The sequence below is a fragment of the Lissotriton vulgaris genome, chromosome 6 (assembly GCF_964263255.1).
Source record: "Lissotriton vulgaris chromosome 6, aLisVul1.2, whole genome shotgun sequence".
NCBI lineage: Eukaryota > Metazoa > Chordata > Amphibia > Caudata > Salamandridae > Lissotriton > Lissotriton vulgaris.
In genome coordinates this window covers 525,685,136-525,705,130 of record NC_141694.1, presented here as the reverse complement: position 1 = coordinate 525,705,130, position 19,995 = coordinate 525,685,136, and positions in this window count along the sequence as shown.

Genomic DNA, 19,995 nt, shown 5'->3' with positions numbered 1-19,995 from the left:
TTCACAGCAGTGCGCATTGAGGGACACTTCCCAGTGGGGAGTGGCAACTGTAATTATTCAAGATGCCCAGGTTTAGGGGATGATACCTCAACGCACGGCCATAAATATTTGAAAGTATAAACACACAGGTATAATTTGAAGATTAAGGAGTGCGTGATTTTACAATTTATGTTATATTTCTCTCATCTAAACGGGAATCACAGCACCCACCATCTATAATGTCAAGACATTTCCAACCTTACAGACAAGAGAGCGGACACCTTTGCATTCGGAGAAGATGAGGCTTAGAGAATATATTCTTTGATAGGCGAAATTGAGACAGCCACTCCAGTATCTGGAACAGTTCAAACCAACATTAAGCAACTGATTTATTTGACAAAACGTGAGATTAGCCAACTTTAATATGCCAGCACGCTAATTAAATATCACTGCGCACAACGCATCCCAAGGGGTTTGAAAATTTAGTTAAAACCATCATTGTGTAAAAATGACCCTAACTTTGTTGACAAGTGGTATGGGATCCTCAACAAGTGCTCATTGGATTTAATCTTGCCGATCATAGAGGAATTATCAAAGATTTTAAAGGAACTTGACAGTGAAATCACTCAATTAAAAAGTGAACTATCTACCAAGCTAAGTACTGATGAATGGTCAAAGATTCTGAGTGAAATCAACAAACAGTTAACCAGACACACTCAGGAAATCAATAAACGGAAAGTCAGAAAATTCCGTAGAGACACCATTGACTACAAGCTGGTGGAGGTATACAATTGGGCAGAAGTATACACCAGAAGAAGACAGAGTGGACCTCAGAATAAATCATCTTAGACCAATACATCACTAAGTAAGGGTGAAATACGCGAATTCGCGGTACGCAAATTCGTGCAAAATCAAATTCGCAATCCGCAAAATGTGCAAATCCGTGTGAATTTGCGGATTTTTTTGCGTGTTCGCAGGTTTTTTTGCGTATTCGCAGGCCGCTTGCAGCGCACCGACCGCGAAGTCCTCAATGGGCGCGGCCATCTTGTTTTTCATTCATTGCTATGGTTCTGGGCCTGGCTTTTCTATCCTCTTTTATTCTTTGCAATCCTTTGTTTCGTTGAACTGTTTTTACTCTTTCTTGCGCATTATCTATCTCTCTATTTGTCTAGATCTATATTTTGTGATTTTTTCTACTTTTGGTTACTTTAAAACTACTTGTTTTTACCTCTTCTTTTATTAACTTTTCCCTATTCTCTTTCCTATTTATTACTTCCATTCCTGTCCAGGACCATGGCAAAGGGAGCCAGGAAGGACAAGGGGTAGGATCCCGCACCCCGTACCCGGCTCCCATGCGGGTGATTTAGGGGGGAGCAAGTCGTAGCCCGGAAGATCTTTAGCACGGAGGAGGTGGCCGCACTGATTTTTTATGTCCAGCGCCGCCTCCCCAAGACTATCGCGGCAGGCGGCAGGATCGCTGTCGGGTACGGGCTCCGGGAGCATCGGCAGCTGTGGGGGAAGGTGTGCAGGGCCATATATCGGCAGTCTCGGGTCCGGCGCACCTAAAGCCAGGCCACGCACCGGTGGTCCGATATCCTGGATGGTGAACACGACCTGCTCGACCTGCTAGGCGTCGAGATCCCTGGGCTTGGTGAGTAGTAGTAGCTATTTAATCACTACTCTGTTTTCTCCTGCTCTATGTTAGCATATTGTAAATGTTTGTTTTTTCTGAAGAGCAATAATGCTACCGATTACATTGTAGGTAAATTATTTTTCAAAATCTTCTGTGATTGCATTGCAGGTGCAATGCTCACCTGCTCAGTGGCAGTGCTACTATGCTTACTTGTTTTCGATTTTGTGCTCATTTCATTGGCCTGAGTGATTATCTATGAGTGTACTTTACAGAACTGTGTAATGCTAAACACTAAGGGACAGATTTACAATTACTGGCACATCCCTGGAAATTAGCAGGGATGTGCCAGTAAGTGTGCATCACGCCTCCACCACCCATGGTGCGCCACATTTACAATGCGGCGCACCATGGGGCAAAATCGACACAGATGTGTCAGGCATCTGTGCCGTAAAGGCGGCGCATTGCTGAAGTTGCGTCGCAAGCACGATACAGCTCCAGCAATGTTCTGGGGTGCCCTATCTCCCCAATGCTGCATCAAGCCGTACGTCTGCTTCAAGCAGGCGCAGGGTTTTGACGCAGCATTGGCCTAAAAGTGACTGAGTGAGATCTTGTAGATTTCACTCAGCCACTTTTAGGAGGCTTGCGCCGGAACGCCCCCTGATGGTGCAGGGCTTCACAACATGATGCATCTCCCAGATGCGTCACGTTGTTAATATACCTCGCACCATGGTGCCTCTTTTGCTCTGCCGCTGCGTCACAAAAGTCACGCAACGACGGAGCAAAAGAGCCACAAGGGGCTTGTAAATCCGCCCCCAGAGACTCAAGTCCAGTCCTTCCTTTGTACTCCTGCCACTAAGAAGAGATAGTGGTGGTGGTTTGATAGTTTGAGTATATTATGACTAGTTATTTAGTAGGAAACTTCTTAGTGTTCTCACTGGTCTGCAATCACGATGGACTGTGTCTGTCACTTCGCGTGCTGCGGAATACTGCCTGCGAGTCGTAGTCGAACCTTTTTGTAGTTGGTTTAGTGAGTTACATAACTTTCCAAGTAGACGGTTCACGAATCCAGCAATACTAATATCCTAGTAGACCACATCAGATAGGTCAATAAATTTAGTGCAATTGTTGTCTATTTCCCGGAAATAATTTGTTATTGCTTTTTTGAAATGTTTGATTTGGTTGACAACAATCATCCATGTTTGTGTCTTTCTTTCATGTTGTACATCAGCATCCCCCACGGGCAAGGGGACACAGGAGGAGGTAGCGGCGCCGGCGGAGAAGGGACAAGATCAGGAAGGCCAGGATTGGTTTGGCGAGGGCTCCTCTGCTGGCCCCAGTAAGTTTTCCTGTTAATATTAATATTTATACTTCCCTATCTTTTACAGCACCTATTTTTTCCTAACGTTCCTCATTCGATTTTTTCTAAATCGTCTTTGATCTTCTTGTAGACTGTTTCTAAATTCTTATCCTGCCTCTACTATGACTCCCTGTGGTACTACTAGATTTTTATTAGTTTGTCTGTGTAGCTACCTAAGCTTGCACAGTTGGCAAAAGGTGTTAAACAAAACTCCCATTCTTTTCAGCAATAGCTCTATGCACTGAGTGCAGTCCTCTGGGTTGTCCATAATGTCTTTTGAAGTCTTCTAAATGTTTATGCTTTGACAATTCCCAACAATAAAATGTCAATGGCCACCAAGAAAGAATAAGATACTAGTTTACTTTTTGATTGGATAGGAGGACAATCCATACTACTACTGTTGCAGGGACAATTCTGCACAAACAGAACTATGGACACGAAATAGGGCATTGTTTATCAAGTATAATCGGCGCAGTTAGACTTTCCACATACCTCAGTCATAACAGAATTTGAACCCCCAATCTCCTTACTGACTAGCTAGTGTGTCAGAGTCATTTAGCTCCCGAATTCATCGATGATTGATCCCCAATGATTATACAACCCAGGACATAAGACTACGGAGTCAGATTCCCGACCTCTCAGAGCCACGGACTCATGCTTGCAAATTCCAAACCCTTTTGCTCACTCACTCATGACCAAAAACCACAGAGTCTATGTAAGTTTTAAAGCTTTATTAAAAGTAAAAACATTTATTAAAATCAAGTTCATCATACAACATAAACGGTGGATTGAAAATTGAAAAGTGCTTAGTGATTTCACACATTAATTGTGGGCGAGCCCTCACCTGGTTGGAACTTCAAATCTTCTTTGTGGTGCTGAATTGTTGCTGACTCCGTCCAAGTGATGAGGATCTGATCTTGCTCTTAGAAGGGAAGCTTATGTCTGTTATGAGAAAAATGGTGCGTGTTAAAAAGCAAGCATTCATCAGTTGTGCCAAAAAGTGTAGCAAGACATGTTACGGATAAGCATAACTAAAAAACACCCTTCCCTGAAAAAAATGCAATTTGTAGTTTAGACTAGAGTCACAAATTATTAAATTTGTTTGTGTATTCGTAGTAACATTTTTTCATTCCTAGACAAAATACTAGGGAGTGGTGTATATGGCACCTAAGAATCTGAAATGTATTTTCTAGGCGAAACATTGGCACAGCCATCCACCGGTGCCAGGGCCAGCACGGAGGTGGGCACTTCCTGGGGCGGAGGCGGTGCAACAGCCAGCGGGAACTGCTGTGGGGGATGCCACGGGAGTAGCGGGCAGTGGTAACCTATTATATTCCTTACTTATTGAGATTGCAGACTGCAGAGTGTGCTCTCTGCACGGGTGTATATGTTGTACAGTACAAGTATACTTTACTGTTAAGAAGACTTACAAATGTAGAACTAAGTTTTTATCAACCAGGTATTAGCCTCCTCTAAATTGACTTCAACTCAGCTGTGAAAGTTTTATCGAGAAGCCAAGTCAGATCAGAGATGAACTTGATGGCTGGGATGAAGGAAAAGGGAAAGAAGGGTGTAAGTAAGTGTGGAAGGACGAGCGAGTTAAAAGTGATGATGACTGGCAAAGAATGATACGTGTTTTTGAATGCTGCCCGAGGTGGCTGGGAATATGATGCATGGCGGGTTGAAGGTTGAAGGATGAAGCAAGGATGGGTGGAGGGAGAAAGGGCAGAGGACTGCCTGGGTGGGTGAAACAGAAACTGTATATGTGTGCAATATATCCTTTGGTTCAAATTCAAATGCAAGTCAAGCACGGATGCATGGCTTGCGGTTTCCAAAATAAAATGAAAATGTTGTTTTTCCGTGGTTTGTCCAGTTGAGACATTAAGAAGAATGATTGACATTTACTTTGAATGGATGGATGCCTGGATCATGGTACTATCTGACTCATAGAGTAGACGTTCACTGAAGTAAGTGTTACTTTGAAGAGCATGTAACACTGCACCCGCACGTCCGTTCCAGTGTACCACAGGCAAGGAAAAGAAGCTGTAATTTTTCAAAATACTACCATGAACAGTAGCAGTAGTTTGTATTGCAAGCTCAGCATATATCCGGCGATTACGGTGGCCACTCACTAACTCTGTTAATAATTTTAGTACAATTCTGTCATTCATGTGTGGCCTATCAGTGTTCACTCAATAAAAAACAAAGCACCTAAAGTCATCCCATATGTAAGCAAGTATTGTGTGAAGGGATAGATAATCATATTATTTATCTTCTTCATTTTCCTTTTCTAGTAGTCATTGGCACTGTAGGGTGAAAGTTAAATTAATTAAGCAGTAGCCCTTGTAACAGAGTATTCCCAGTGCCACCCATAATAGAAAAGTAAGAGCTTCACCACCTGCATGTACTGGACTGGTACAGTAACGCAAGTCTGTGTCATCATGGCTTGTGTCTGTTTGGTCCATGCACCACTAAGTACCCCGGCATAATGGATGAAAGCAAGGCAAAATGGGTGCGGGCCTGAGCACACTGCCTGGCTTCAAAATGGGCCCTTGACCCCCAGCCACATGGCCAGACCCTGCCTGGACCAGCCCTCAAAATGGCACCCACCCACATGGCCAGGCCTCAACAACACCCAAAAAGTCGAAAAACACACAAAAATCACCACAATCCAATGCCATCCATGCCCTCAATGATGTTTAAAGTCAAGACACCCCACAGAAAGACTAGGCCCATGCACCACTGAGTACCCCTGGGCATAATTGATGAAAGCAAGGCAAACTGGGTGCAGGCCTGAGCACACTGCCTGGTTTCAAAATGGCCCCTTGACCCCCACCACATGGCCAGGCCCTGCCTGGATCAGGCCTCAAAATGGCCCCCATCCACATGGCCAGGCCCCAACAACACCCCAAAAGGTCGTAAAACACACAACAATCACCACAATCCAATGCCATCCATGCCCTCAATGATGTTTACATTCAAGACACCCCACAGAAAGACTTGGTCCATGCACCACTGAGTACCCCTGGGCATAATGAATGAAAGCAAGGCAAACTGGGTGAAGACCTGAGCACACTGCCTGCCTTCAAAATGGCCCCTTGACCCCCACCAAATGGCCAGGCTCTGCCTGTACCAGGCCTCAAAATGGCCCCCACCCACATGTCCAGGCCCAAACAACACCCCAAAAAGTAAAAAAAGACACAAAAATCACCCCAATCCAATGCCATCCATGGCCTAAATGATGTTTAAATTCAAAAGACCCCACGGAAATACTTGGTCCATGCACCAGTGAGTACCCCTGGGCATAATGGATGAAAGCAAGGCAGACTGGGTGCCGGCCTATCGCACAAAGCACACTGCCTGGCTTCAAAATGCCCCCTTGTCCCCAGCCACATGGCCAGGTCCTGCCTGGACCAGGCCTCAAAATGGCCCCCACCCACATGGCCAGGCCCCAACAACACCCCAAAAAATCAAAAAACACACAAAAATTACCACAATCCAATGCCATCCATGCCCTAAATGATGTTTAAATTCAAGACACCCCACTGAAAGACTTGGTCCATGCACCACTGACTACCCCTGGGCTACTGGCTAGTGTGGCTTTACACGCACCCCAAAATAAAATTTAAAAAACACATATAACAGTGAGCTATTCAATTCCATGACATAAATGATATTTAAGGTCAACAAAAAAAATCACAGAAACAGTTGTATCATGCACCCATGACTAACCCTGGGCCTACTGGATACTGTGACTACCCACAATATATATTTTTTTTAAGTTGTGAAAAAGTTTTAAAACTGTAGTTGCAGCAACTGCAATGCCCCAAACAAACAACACCAACTTACTTGCAAAATCTCAAGTCCAAAAGTGATCCAAACTTCAAAGTCCAAAAAGTCCTCAAATACAAATATCCAGCAGCAGTCACAAAAAGTAATCCTTCCAGCTCCAGATCCAAATCAAAGTGACCAGGACAATGACAAAGCCCTGGGAGGAGGCTGCTGGGCAGGGACAGGAAGTTGGAGACTCTGGGGCACTTCCCTCCTCCCCCCCTTCCCCCAAAAATGGACTCCTTGCACCAAAAAGTGCAGCAAATGTCAATCTAAGGAGTTATTCTGATCAAAATCATAATTTTCAGAAGGTTTATTCTTCCTGCTGTGGATTTCTTGTGCAGAATCGAATTTTATGCAATTTCGGGAAAGCGAGCTGTTCAAATCTCCCGCCGGAAGTCAGCTGCGCGCCGCATCTACATGTTCGGCATTGTTTACTCCCGCAATGCGTAATCGCGGGCCTTTATGACGTACTCGTGTTGTCAAACTCTCGCTGTGCAGGATGGCGAGCCACAATGACGTAATTGCGTTAGAAAAACTTTCACGCGATCACGCAGCAAGATCGAAAATGGTGCAGCACACGCAAACCGGGAGAAAAACAACTCGGCGGACTCAGAATCACGGTAAGTCAAGAGCGCGCAAGCGATATTGTATTTTACAAGTGCGACCAAGCAAAATAATTTGCAGCTTGCGAATTTGCGGATTTTTGGGCAAATTTGCGGACTGCGAATTTGCCAAAAATCCGCAAATTCCGCAAACAAAACGGATTTTACGCCCACGCTTATACATCACCCGCGAGCAGCGATTCAGAAATCAATAGACAGAACCGTAGACCCTTAAACCAAAAGGAACACCCTAACGTGGAAAGTACATCAACTGCATCCATCTCAACCACAGCAACCACCTCTACGGTTCCATTTTTAGGAACAGGGCATTTAAGCACCGACGAACCAAGAGGAGCAAGAGGAGGAACAACAACTGATCTTCCAATAAAAAAACGAATAACCAGGAGTCAAAAATAGTTAACAACACTGATAATTTGGTGATTAACATTTCTTCAACACACCTCAACCAACAAGAGGTTGTGGTTCTACAAAAAGGAAAATCGTTTGTACCAACTTATAAATATAACATTTTAGAGGCTAAAGTGAGCTATTACAGATTTATGCGCTCTCTACGCTTGCAACATTTTTTCGACAACGTTATTACAGAACCCCTTGAGAAAACAAAAGATACCTTGAAAGGATTAAGATCCAAGAGCACATATATGGCACCAATCAGCAAGAAAGTACTGGGTACCTTTGAGACCTAAGTTAAGAACGACCTACAACATTTGTTAAAAAACTACAAGTTGAAGCAATCTAATTTCAGTATAAAAGACAGGAGCACCTTACAATGTTTAGCAAACAATAAAGATATTGTATGTGTTAAAGCAGACAAGGGTGGAGCATTGGTTATAATGGATACGTACTATTACAACCTGAAAATTGATGAAGATGTACAAGATCCAACCATGTACCTTGAAATTAGATAAAATCCCACAGGGATGTTCCTACGAGAACTTAAAGAGATAATTGACAAAGCTATTTCTGCAGGAACTATGGGAGAAATGGAACACAAATTTTTGATTTAGGATTTTCCTATATGCCACACATTACACAAATCCGCAAAGACTTGCTGAAGCCACCTATGAGCCCCATAGTTTCACCACGAGGCTCAATTCATGAACCAGTGGGAGAATATTTAGACAATCATCTACAGGATTTCGTACAAAAAATGTCTACATATATCAAAAACACTACAGAATTTTTCATCAAGATCCAGAATCTTTCGGTAGAGTGGGATGAAGAAATGTTTCTATGCACTATAGACGTGACATCTTTGTATACCTCGATACCCCATGATCTAGTTATTCAAGCAGTAGAATATTTCTTATTACTGGCTGCACTCGATCAGGACTTTAAAGTCTTCTGGCGGGAATTGCTTCAATTTACGCTATAGTTACTTTATTCACATAGATCAATTCTTTCTTCAACTAACAGGGACATCCATAGGGAATTGTGCAGCCCCTATCTATGCAAATCTCTTCATGCACAAATTTGAGCAGGACAATATCTTAAACAACACGACATGGAAACAACATCTTGTATTGTATCTTCGATACATAGATAACATATTTTTAATTTGGAATGGTCCCAAGGAATTCTTAACTGCCGCCATTGGCCAACTAAAGTCAGTAAAAGATCGATTGAAGTTCACATTTAACATTGATAACACCAAATGAACTTTTTGGATGTTTTGATTTACATCAAGGACCGGACAATATAATCCACTATATATAGGAAAGCCACTGACCGTAACAATTTATTATACCATAACATCTTTCACCAACCAGCTCTCAAAGCACACTTACCATATTTTCAAATGCTTAGGATCAAGAGAATTGTGTCGGATCCTGAACTTCTCTCAGAAAACATATCAAACATGGAGGAGCATTACAGCAATCGTGGTTACCCCAAAGATGCTTTTACTGAAGCCCACAATTGAGTGACTTCATTTTCCCGTACGCAATTTCTGACTATTCAAAAGCGACCCACAGAAACATTAAAGACAGTAATAGTGACCACATTTTCTACTGAAGACAGCAACATCTAAAGGGTTATATTAAAACGTTGGCCCATGCTTCAAGTGGAACCTGATTTCAACAAATGTTTTCAGACAAACCTTTATTTGCATATGAGAGGAGCAGGAACGTGGCAGAGTTTCTTAACCCCTTAAGTGCTCCCATCAGCCAACGGCTTTCGCAAGAACTACCTCTGTAGTGCCGCGCACGTCCATTAGCTGATGCGGCCCTGCCCACTCATTCAAACCACTGCAACGAGGTGTATTTTGTGCCGCAGTTAAAGCACAAAGTTTTAAGCCCATGATCACAACACATAAAGGTACTATCCCTTGCTTTAACTGTGGGAACTGCAACAGCATCATAAAGGGAAACATCTTTAGCCATCCGACTAAGGGGCACAACATCAAATTGTACACCACAGCCACATGTGGCTCAAAGAATCTAGGGTATTTACTGAAATGCCCCTGCAGGCTGGTATACATCAGCAAAACTGAAAGAAAAATCAAGATCAGATTAAACGAACACAAAAGCAACATCAGGAATAAAAATCCTAAATCAGTTGTGGCTACACACTTCCTAAATTTCCATCACAACATCAGTCAACTACGTTTTTTTGTGTGTGAAGTTGTTGACATCAAGGTTGGTAGAGACAACTGAAAATTCTGGTTGGAATGTGAAACATTCTGGATTAAAAAGATGAATTTGATGATGCCTCACCGTCTTAACGATCGAATCGAATACAGTTATTTTTTGTGACGAATTGGATTTGTAAACAGCAGTACATATTCATATCTTTCATTGTTATACAGCTATGAACTGGGTTTGCAACAGTAGTACAGATGTAGATTTTCTATTGTCATATTGTTGCTTTTCCTTCTACTTTTTAATTTAACTTAAGTTTTTTCCCCCACATTTCCTTCCATGGTCGCAATTTCTATTGTTATACTGTCATGAACTGGTTTTGCAACAGCTGTACAGATATAAACTTTCTATCGCTATTGCATCTATATTTTATTTACGTTTTTTCCCACTACTCTTTCGATATTATTCATGTTTACTTTCTTATGTTCTTTTATTCAATTAGTCAGTATTATGTTCCTCTTTCTTTATGCTCACCTCTTACCACTTCTTTACAGGTTTGTTTCCCTGGTTTAGCCTATATTTTCTTGCTTAGCCTATATTGTACTTTTTTGTCTCTTTTCTTTGAATGTTGTTTAATTATTCTCAAGCTCCGATGAATATAGAATATAGATGAAAATAGATACATTTGCTGTATTTGAAATCTTCTTATTTGGTACCTTATGTGTTTTACCTCACTAAGATAGCAGCCACTTGCAATAAGGTCCCGACAACTTTTCCACGTTCTATACTTCATCACCATTACTTTGGTTAACCGGTTTTCAATTTCCATAACTACATATGGCGTTGCGCAATATAGAACCTCAGTTCGAGTTCGGCCACTGGTTGAGCACATCTAACGTCACATAACCAAGGTCACTTGTTATATTTAATGTTATTGTTAGCCGTGTTACAAAAAGATCAACAGGCCTGGTCTTTGGGCTTGATCACTGGGTTCTTCACACTAACACACACCGGCAGCACGCCATAATACTTTAAAAATGAGAATCCGTGATTTTGGTCCAGGGGCAAGATGGCCGCTGCAGCTCTGTAGAGAGTAGTCGCACTCTCACTCTCTCCCATCCAAAAGATGCTGTAGTACTGCTGAACCGGGATGTGGGATTTGGTTAACCAGCTTCAGCATACTGCAATAGACGCATTCAACTCAGTGCCAAAGAAGGTATTGAAGTGGCTGATCCGTTGGAAGAGGGCGCTAAGCTCTGTGAAGTTCGCTGCCAGCATGTCTCACAGAGTTAAGGCAGATAGAGAAAAGCCTAATGTAGGACTGATTAAAGCCTCAGCCACAGTAGCAGCGAGAGAAGGAGCGATCCCGAAGAAAGCTGCAGAAAACCCCACTCGGTCCTCCAAAAACATAGCAGCAAAGAAAAATGAGAAATTGGAAAAGAAATCAGAGGCTGGCCCGGAGACCCGCTCGGGAGTGACAAAATCGGCGAGGGAGATGGCATTGGAAGCGAAAGCGCAGCGAGCGCAAACAGGACAATCAGCCTTTATGAAAGACCAGAAGCGGCAAGCGACTCTACCTGAGTCTTTCACGCCGAGAGTCTCCTTAGCGGTACCACGGATCGAGATCCAAGAAGCTGATCCTTGTCAGGAGAAACCGCCGGTCGAGGCGGTGCTGTCGGCTTCAGTCAACGGCGTCCATGGAGCAGCACCGGAGGAGAATGCGGAAGCAGCCGCAGGAGCAGGCTCGGCACTCCGCGAGGACGCAAGCGTCAGAGACGGCTTGGTTGCTGGGCAACCAGAGAGGGTTACAGAACCCGGCAGTCTACGGGCAGAGTTCAATGCGGAGACAAGCACAGAAGCTGTAGAAGCGGCAGGAGGCGAAAAAGCGAGCAAGGAGTCGGGTAAGATCAGCGGCGCTGACGATACAGTGTCAAATATGATAGAGGCTCAAAATAATAAACTGATGCTTGACGCTCTGATGGCTGTGGAGCTAGAATCACGCAGTAGTTCTAAACAGGATGCAGGTCCAAGCTGGGGAAGCACCCAGAGCTTAACGGAACAGAGAGGGCTTTCTAGGATTAAAGTCGATGGCAGGAATACGAATAATATGGACAGAAGTGCAAGAGGAGGCTCCCCTGAGTTTTTTTCAGTATATGAGGAGACAGATACATCAAGTGTAAGTGCTAGTGCTACTACCAGTGAGCAGGAGTCAGTGGAATCTGAGAACGAGGAAAGCACTGAGCACACTTTTGACTCAGATACTAGTAAGGGCCCTAATGATCCGGCAACGAAAAAGAAAAAAAGTCTTGGTAGGGGCAAAAGAAGAAGTGGTAGAGGATCAAGGAGTAGTATGGCGAAGAAACTGTCGTGGGATTATGCCGCTACTTCAGAGACTTACAATGAAAGCGAGCAGGATGGAGCAAAAGAAGAAGGGGGACGGAACACGCAGAGTGTAACACTTGAAATGCTGTTTGGAACGTTAAAACAAATGCAGAAGGAGGCAAGGACTGAGAGCAGAAGGGCAAAAAGGGACACTAAAAAACTTCAGGCGTCATTAAGGAAAGTAAGCAGAAAACAGGAGGAGGTTGAAGGAAGAGTTTCGCAAGTCGAGGAGAGGACAAGTAGGGTTGAAGATGAAGTGACAGACTGGCAATCTTTCCAAAAAGAGCAAGTGAAGGTGGTTGAAGATCTCCAATGGAAGCTGGAAAGTTTTGAGAACCGCCAAAGGAGAAACAATGTGAGACTGCTGGGCCTTGAGGAGGGAAAGGAGGGACAAGACCCCAGGGGATATGTGATTAAGATCTTGCAAGAGGCCTTTCCCGAGTCAAAATGGCATTGGGATGTGGAAGTGCAGAGAGCACATAGGTACCCACTTTTCAAGAAGGATAGGGGAGGGGGTGAAAAGGGGTTCCCAAGAGCTATGTTGGTGTTTTTAGGCAACTTCCTAGCGAGGCAGGAAATAATAGATAAAGCCAGGCCGGATGCAAAGAAGATAGCCGATGGGAACACTTTTTTCTCCAGGCCGGACTTCTGCCACGTCACAGTGGAAAGGAGGTGGAGGCTAAGGCAGCTGATAGGGCCCTTCCAAAAGCAAGGGGCAGAAGCATACCTTTTGTTTCCGTCAAGGCTGAAAGTGATTAGGAAAGGCTATACCAGAATGTTTACTTCAGAAGTAAAAGCAGCAGAATACCTTGCAGAAATATCAGAAGGTGGTAGTGGTATGGAGAGTAAAAACAGATCAAGAACCCCACCAAGGTCTCCCACGAGTCCCCGCAAGCAGCAGTAGATAAGCTTTGATAGTAAGGAATCAGGATGGGAGAGAGTAGCGACTCTGCAGACTACAGGAGGCTACACATAGGCCAGGATTGGCCTATTTGCCTGTAGTAAGGGAGGGGGGGGTCCCAAGGGGCGGGGGGCAAGGGGGGGAGAGGGGTGGGTGGCAAGGGGGGGAGACAAACAGGTTGGTTTTGAGCACAAATACGGTAATGGAATAAATAGTAGGATGGTTCGCAAAATACACCAAAAGATGCATGAACTAAAATATATAAACACACTTAAGGAGGAAAATGTGGGGGAAATGTTAAGGATATTCTTCAATGCTTGCTGGGGCAAATGGAAATCTGGACTAGGAAAACCTTTGAAACATAATGACCTGTAGAATAGTTTCACTAAATATATGTGGTCTCAATGAGTTGAATAAGAGATTAAAAGCTGCTGCTTTGCTAAAATCATTAAAGCCAGACCTGGTGTGTCTCCAGGAAACTCATATCGAGGGTACTAAGGCTTACTTATTAGATCAATTGGGTTTTAATGTATTAGCAAAAACCAATTTGAATACTAAGACACGAGGGGTGGTAATCCTGGGCAAAAGGCAGGATACACTAGTCAAGAGAAAGCTGGAAGATCAATGGGGAAGATGGGTGATAGCAGAATTAACATTTCGGGGAGAAACATTTACCCTTGTCTCAGTGTATGGATCCACTGGTGATGATCCTGATCTTTTTCAATTTTTGGATGTAGAACTTGCACAATGGCCGGAGCCTATTATTTTATGTGGAGATTTGAATCTGCATGATGCAGATAGTAGTTTTCTAGACTCCAATAGGAAATACGTAGGGAGGAAAAAGAGAACCTACAGGGCTCTGGCAGATTTGGTAAAAAATAATTCCTTAGAGGATCCATGGATAAAGTGTCACCCGAATCTAGATGGGAGTACTTTTTTTTCAGCTCCCCATCAGATCTTAGTCAGGCTGGATTATTTTTTGATCACACGTGACGTAATAGATGGGGTAAAGATAGAAAGAGAACCCAGGATTATTTCTGACCACAGCCCACTAGTGCTTAGTGTAAATATGGGGCAAAAGAGAAATAAAGAGCCGCCACAATGGACATTTGATAGAATGCTGCTCCAGGACCAAACATATAGGGAAAAAATGTCGGAATGGATTAAGGAATACTGGGAAATTAACAGAGGCACCTCAACACCAGGGATGGAGTGGGATGCTTGTAAAGCTGGGATAAGAGGAATGACCCTGAGTTATGGTATTGCTGCACAGAAAAGGGAGAGGGAAAAAATGGTGAGAGACAATGAACTAATAAGAGAGGTAGAAGAGGAGCTTATGACTGCTATAAATATGCATTTACCACTTGAACAGATTTTACTGAGACTAGTTGCACTTAGAGCGGAAGCTATGGACGGGTTGGCAAAAAAAACAGTTGAGAAGTACATGGCTAATAAAGAGAAGGCTTATGAACTCAGTGAGAGAGTTGGTCATATACTTGCGGTAAGAGCTAGACAAAGAGGTGGAGTTGCAGATATTAAAGAGATTAAAAATGAACAAGGAGTTAAAGTTAAGGGTCCAGAACAGATTAGAGAGGCCTTTAGGCAGTTTTATATGGTATTATACCAACTAGAAGGAGATGGAGGAGAAGACGACATAAGGGCATACTTAAGGGAGATAGAGTCGACAAAATTAGATGAGGCAGATAGGAAAGAGTTGGAAGAGAAATTCAATGTGGAGGAATTAACTGACGCCCTGAGAGAGCTGCCATCGGGGAAGGCCGCTGGTCCGGACCAGATCCCAGTTGAATTTTATAAAACCTTTCAATCCTCTCTGTTACCAGATATGTTTAGCACGATGCTGTTAGCGCAAGTAGGTGAGTCGGTTCCGCAGTCTTGGGGAGGTGCAGACATCATTGTTATCCCGAAGAAAGGAAAGCCGGCGGATGCCCCGGGCGCTTACAGACCTATCACGTTAATGAATGCCGATGTCAAGGTGTTTTCCAAGATGTTAGCAAAAAGACTGTCCAGGAAAATTGAATCTCTAGTCATCCCCTCTCAGCATGGGTTTATCCCTGGTAAGGGAACAACCCATCATACGAGATTAGCAATTACGGCATTTGACGTTGCAGATACCTTGGAAGATCCAATGGCAGCGGTGTTTCTCGATGCCGAAAAAGCCTTTGACAGGGTCTCATGGAGATATCTTTGGGAGGTTTTGAGGTGGCATGGCATAGGTCCAGGATTTATAAAGGCTTTACAGACACTATATATTAATCCGACAGCCAGGATAAGAGTCAACAGAGGTCACTCGGATGCAGTTAGCATTCAAAGGGGTACAAGGCAGGGTTGTCCCTCTTCTCCTCTGCTTTTTGCTTTATACTTGGACCCTTATATAAGGAAACTGGAATTCAATCAAGAGATAGTACCATTAGTATTAAATGGCCGTAGGATTAAAACGTTAGCCTATGCGGATGACGTTGCTATCCTAACTCCAGAACCCTCAGATGCCATTAGGGTAATTGAAGAAGAAGCTAAGAGGTTTGGTCAGTTCTCAGGTTACAGCTTGAATACTACAAAAACACAGATAGTTAAAAATCAATGGGCTATTTGCAACGATGATAGAGTAACGAACATAGCAACATATTTAGGGGTACAAATGACAGCGGAAGTGAATAGAATTGTGGAAAAAAATATGGATCCCTTGATTGCTCAAACAAAAAATGACTTGGAAAGAATGAATAATTTACACCTTTCGCTAGTTGGATGTACAAATATAATCAAAATGATGATTTTACCGAAATTTTTGTATGTGTTCAGGGCTGTACCCCTATTGATTGAAGCCAGTTGGTTTAACACTATAGAGGCAATATGCAACAGATTTATTTGGGCCCAAGGTAAAACCAGGAGGGCCTATAGGTATATGACGCTTCCTAGAGAAAAAGGAGGGTGGGGGGCACCAGATTTTCGTTTATATTACATGGCTACGGTGCTCCAATACATTCAAGGCCTTATTGGCGGAAATTCTGAAGATGTAAGGTTGCAGCAGATGTCGACAGAGGTTTATGCTGTCGCGCTAGGGGTAAATGCTGAGAATTGCTTTTTAAAATGCATTGACTATAGCTATTTCAAACGGACTAAATTTAAAACCATAAGGGCGGCAGTGACGGTTTGGAACGCATTTTTAAAGAAAGTAAAGATGGGAAGATATAATAGGTATGTCCAATTATTTAATAATAGTTCACTGCCTAAGGAAATTTTTGCTGATCAAGTCATGGCAGATTGGGCTACAAGGGGGGTCATGCAAATTGGTGATTTACTTTCGCAGGATGGTTTGAAGCAATTCTCAGAGTTGAGAGATACATACGGCCTAGATAATAGGGGATTTTTTAAATATCTGCAGGTCAGAAGCTTTCTTAACAACAAAGTCGGAGGTCCAGCGGGCTTTAATAAAATAGGGATTATGGAGAAAATTAAATTGATGGGGGATTGCTCCATTAAAACTTTTTATGCAGCATTGGTGGAAGAGAAGCATGATGATTTAGATAAATTTAGTAAGAAATGGGAGGATAAATTGGGAATTGATGGTAGCTTGTTTTATGATTCTCTAAATCTGGGCTCTACGATAATCTGCGCTGCCCCGCTGCAATCGCAGCACTATAAAACATTGTACTTCCTGTATTTTACGCCTGCAAAGATTGCAAAATGGGGGGGGAATCAGGGTATCAACTGCCCCAGATGTAACGAGCTGGAAGCAGATAGCGTACATATTTTTGCAACATGCCCTAAGCTGCGATCATTGATTAGTGGAATTGAGGGATTTCTGGCAAATTCACTGGGTATTGAGGTATCCCTTACGCCGACGTGGATCATGTTAGGGGTGAATAACGAGGAGCAGGTTCATTATGTTGAGTTTATGTTTCTAATAATGGCGGTCTATAGGCTCACAATAGCAAGGGCCTGGCTGGAAAAAACCCCTCCAAGCTTGCAATGTTGGCTAGCAAACACTCTGTATGCATATAATATAGAGGAAAAAATGTACGCTCGAAAGGGGAGAAATGGAAGAAGACTGGGGAGAAGAATTTGGGAGCCAATATGTAATTGGAAAGAGAGGCAAAGAAGGAGCAACTAGGGGAGGGGGAAGGAGAATGTTGAAGCTATCGTTACTATCAATGTCTTCGGCGTCCACCTTCTTTATCTTCCTGTGATATTTTTTGTGATTGATTGATTATGTTAGATGAATTTTCCTATACGTAAGTTTTCTTTAGGTAGATGTAGTATATAAGTGGCTTTGATCTTACTAATTAATGTTGGTGTCTAAAGCTTTATATTATAAACCAATGTATAAAATTGTCATATATGTAATGCTCATAACAATATGTTGTAATGAAGGAAAAGTAAAACAAAAATAAAAAGAAAAAATAAAAAAAAAAAAAAAAATGAGAATCCGTTTTTACAAGCAAATTGTGCAAGTAAAATCACCACACTAATGCCACAGCAACACACTATTACTTTGAGCATAATGGCATGTTTTCACTCACACAATGTTATGTTTTGTGTCGGGTTCTAACTTTTAGCCTTCATCACTGTTTGGATACCACTTGGTAACATTAGCACATATTAGCTTCACGTTATGCCTGACCGAATAATTTGAATGGTTTTTTTTCTCACTCTCTTTTCACTCTTTTTTTCACTATTTTTATCATTCGGGCACCGATATATAGGCCTCACTTCACTTTCCACTTTATTTTTTCACTTTGTTTACCCTTCGGTCACATGATTATTCACAACTACCATTGACAGGAACCTTGGCATCTCATTTTCTTCTCTCTTGTTTCTTTAGGAATTGACTCTCTGAAGAAGGGCAGTATCACTGCTTGAAATGCATTGTAGCTATTTTGAATGCATTTAAAACATTATGCATAACCAACCATGGATCTATGAATATACAATGACCTCATGAGAATAATGAGCATTAACTTTTGCTGAATAAATTAAAAAATATTTATGGACTGCAACATTGGATTCTTTTGGATTATTTAACATTTACTTTGTGGTTCATGGCAGTGCACAATGAGGGACACTTCCAAGTGAGGAGGTGCAACTGTAATAACCCGGCAAGGGATGTTAGGTCTCTGCCTGTCGAAGGATCAGACTGCAGAGTCTTGGTTCAGCCTGAAAGCAATTCTCCTCTCTATTCTGTAAGGGGGAGTGAGGGCCTTTTATACTAAAGTGGTTACTCCAGGGTTTTTCCAGAATCGATATGTTTTTAAAACATTCACTGATCCTTAGCTAATCCTTTTCTAAACAAAAACACTCATTCACAGCTGGATGTTGGCCATGGATGAAAACAGTGGTGACCCTTATACAGAATAAATCTACTGTGCATCTGGACATGTTTATGTACATCAGGTACAGGGATTATGATAGGATACTGAGAGCCTGTTGTCGAAGAGACAGAAGTAAGCTACCAGGTAAAAGGTCACCTGTGTTTAGGACAGTTATGTTGTGTGTATAGGCAACAATGTATGTAATTGGTATGTACATGATGGGGCTATCCAAGAGAACAGGACACCCACTCCTCATCAAAAGGTCAACAAGGTCAGCTCAGGTAAAGATAGCAAAGCCAAATAAGGCATTATAATAGTGTACCTAAAAATATACAAAAAAGTTCCTGGCGAATTCTTTAAAAATGTCCATAAAAGCAGGGTCTATAGTGAAAGCATTCTTCCCTAAAAAGCGTTCAGAAAAAGGTCCTTTATATGTTTGAATATATATTGTCTTTGTTGTTCTGAGCACCTTGAAAGCCACTATGTTTAGTTAGAGCAGAGAAAAAAACAAAGTCAGTTTGACCTTCAATTTGGTACATGTTTAAAAAGTTGCCAAACGGTTCCCAGCACAGGAGAGGCCAGATTGTTTAAGAATCCTGCACTGAAGACTCAGAATCACTGATCATTTAATCTACAGGAGGCAGTCCTTCTAGTACCTCCAGTATGATATCAAATGAGCAAAGGTGGTCATCACAGGTTCCCACGGCAGTGATTGGGGAAGAATTAGATGCCTGTGTGCATGAGACTGATGCCTGCATCTCCGTGGTGGAGCTGATTTCCGTGCCATCAGGAGCTAAAGTGTCCTGTGGAGGCTCTAGGAATGCCATCATCAACATGGGAATGCGCTGTGCACCACTGTGCACATGGACTTATAAAAGTGTCAGGAGCATGTCTATGTCCGGTGGCGAAACCAATCGAAGTTTCAGACAGAGGTCCAACACACGTCCGAATGCGCAAAAGAGGCAGTGGAAAACTGGCAGAATGTAGTCAAGCCAGGTCGGTCTGAAAGACGGGGAACCAATGCTCACTCAGCTATCACAACCGAGGTATACCCACAAAGAACACCAATTGCTCACGACAACGTCGCTCAAGCAGTGTTCTCCCCATGTCTTAAGTGATGTTGACATCCATTGCGAAGCAATAGAATTAAAATCAGGATGCCCGCTACTGAAAGCAGGACCAAGGGAAGCCCTCCAAAAACTCTTTCAAGTACGGAGTGTATAAATGATGGAATCATTCTGAAAATGGTTTGAAAGGTGGTTAACAGACCTGATCCAATGCTCTTTAATAAGTGTACTAGCCACCTTGTATCAGACATCCTAAAGATACAATGGACCATATCTCCAAAATGGAGTTGGAAGTTCCAGAGCCTGTATCTCT